Source organism: Lycium ferocissimum, chromosome 9 (genome assembly GCF_029784015.1).
Source record: "Lycium ferocissimum isolate CSIRO_LF1 chromosome 9, AGI_CSIRO_Lferr_CH_V1, whole genome shotgun sequence".
In the NCBI taxonomy this organism is placed as follows: Eukaryota; Viridiplantae; Streptophyta; class Magnoliopsida; order Solanales; family Solanaceae; genus Lycium; species Lycium ferocissimum.
In genome coordinates, this window is record NC_081350.1 from 32,986,578 (window position 1) to 32,989,285 (window position 2,708).

At 34.2% G+C, this 2,708-nt stretch overlaps 1 pseudogene; it reads left to right on the forward strand.

The window, feature by feature from the left end:
- The first annotated feature begins 1,334 nt into the window (after window positions 1-1,334).
- On the forward strand, window positions 1,335-2,303 carry LOC132069424 (ethylene-responsive transcription factor 5-like; annotated as a pseudogene).
- The last annotated feature ends 405 nt before the right edge of the window (window positions 2,304-2,708 follow it).

A 2,708-nucleotide genomic window follows, 5' to 3' on the forward strand; every position in this document is an offset into this window, starting at 1 on the left:
ATTCATCAATTTCTAGTACGTGCTTATGTTTACCATCTGTATGTTATTGTCTGTTGACTATTTTTGTGCTTTGTTGTTTACGTGAGCCCCGCACTTTTCTAACCCAAAAAAAAAAAAAGGGAAAAGGGTCAAAATTGCCCTTGAATTTTGAAAAATAGTTCATTCATACCCTTCGTTATTTTTGCGCTAATTATACCCTTAGTCGTTATACAACGCGGCCAATTATACCTTTATGCCTAATACCGCCCACGTAACATCATCTCAGTTTTTCAAATATTTTCCCCTCAAACAATTTTTATCCACAAAATACCCAACCTCGACTCGATATTTTTTTTTTCCAACCAAGGGGTAATGGGTTGGGTCCGTATCACTTTGGTAAAAAAATTCGGGTCGGGTTGGGTTATTTTAGTGGGTAAAAAATTATTTGAGGGGAAAATAATTTTTGGTTGGGTATTTCTCTCTTTCATGTTTTTCCCTACAATTAGGAGAAAATTTCCTATGCTTTTTCAACTTATAATTCGTTATTACCTTTTATTGTGAGTAGCTATAGTTTTCTTGGATTATAGAGAAATTCCTTCTTAGGATTTATAAGTTTTAATTAAGTGAATAAAGTTTATAAGAAATACAAAAATTAAACTAGGAAAATTTCATAATTGTTTCTTTGAATGAATGAGTTTGAATTCATGGATTTCTTTTTAAAAATGGACCTAAGGTATAAAGTTCACTAGCCTATTAGATATATTTGCTTAAAAAGTATACAAATTATTTACAAGTATTTATAAAAATTAATATATTGTATATATATAATTATAAAAATTATGTATACAATTTGTCAGCTCGCTTGATTTTTTTCTTGTTTGTCACATATGAAAACCAAAATCAAATCATATATTATCAATTTTTAAGAATTTAAAACCAAATTAAACCCAATCCAAGTAAATATCGATTTATTTAATCGGTTTGGATCGATTTTTAACCAAGCGTGAACACCCCTAGTCGCGGATTTCTCGAAAAAAAAAATTGAGCATTATTTTTTAGCACAATAGGGCTATCCGTCCCCCCCCCCCCCAGGCCCCTTTTTTTTTTAATTAATTGTTTGTTAATTATCTGATTAGTTAATTGTTAAAGTCAATCATCCATTTGACCGAAGCTTCGTTCGTAGACCTCAAGCACTAGAAAGGAACCTTCAAACTATATAGCAAACAAAATTATCTTAGACAGTTTCCTCATCTTCATCAGTATATATATTTCCACTTCCCTACCCACTCTTCATCAAACACTTACAAAGAGCTTCATTGAAAAATTCATCCTTCTTCACTTTTTCTCAATTTGGCTTTGTAATGGAATGTTTTAATGAATATTTTGCATTGGAGGAAATTAGAAATCATCTCCTCGGGGATTTTTCCCCGAAAACTTTGAACTTTGGGGCGGAACTAACTAGTACTATTGAGTGTAGTAATCATATTGTGACGGATGGCTTGAATTCTTTTGATTTTTTCTCCGATTTTGAAGCTGATTTTGGAACCGAATTTTCAAATTCGAGCTCTCAATCATCAAATTCAGTCAAACTAGAATCGGAGCCGTCGATTTCAAGCTCCGATTACTATGAAAACAAGAGCAACTTCTTTCAGTTTGAATCGAAACCTCAAGTAATCATCGACCTCACATCACCGAAATCGAGTAAAGTTATTGATCGGAAACCTTCACTAAAAATTGATTTGCCTCCAGTGAAGAAATTCGAGTGGATCGATTTCGGCAATTCGACTCATCAATCGAATAATCCAACTGTTTCGATTGAAGAGAAGAAGCAACATTACAGAGGAGAGGAGACGGCGACCATGGGGAAAGTATGCGGCGGAGATCCGAGATCCAAAACGACGTGGTTCTAGGTTTGGTTAGGAACATTTGAAACCGCAATTGAAGCAGCTAAGGCTTATGATAAAGCCGCATTTACGATGCGTGGAAGTAAAGCAATATTGAATTTTCCATTGGAGGTGCAGGGCGAGAATTACTTGAGAGAATCGGAGGAAATAGGGGAAGAGAAGAGAGTGAAGAAAGTGGAAGAGGAGTCATGGCCGGCCTTTAACCTCCCGCCATTATCGCCGTTATCTAGTCCTCACCTGGGCTGTTCGCACCTTATTCAAATCTGAAGTGACTTTATAAGCAAATACTTCTAATTTTATAATGTAACAAAATTATATGATCAGTTGATTCTAAAACTCAAATTAGTTTATATTTGTATGTATATGAAACACATCATTTGAACTTGGGTGTATAAGAACCTTGATCATACTACTGGCTGAGTACGAAAGTTGAGAATGTTTTCAATATACAGACATATGCTTGCAAGCTTTAAATTTGTTAGGCTTTCTTAAGTTATCTTGCCTACAAATGCATGATCTGAAATTTTCACTGGGAGTAAAAAAATTAACAAAAGTTAAATTTAAAAAACAATGCCGCATCTGGGATCAAACCTTGATGCAAAGATTTAACACCTTTCGATCACTTGAAACCTAACCTTTGAATTTTTAAGGTGTTGAAAACTTATATATGTATAAAAACAGAGTAAAATTCCACCCTATATATACAATATAATCTTTCACCTGTGTGTTCTAGTGAACACCCTCACTCCCCCCTAAATTCGCCCCTGCTTGCCTACGGAGGTCAACCAAGTATTTGCTTATAAGTTCTTGAATCAATAAAAATAA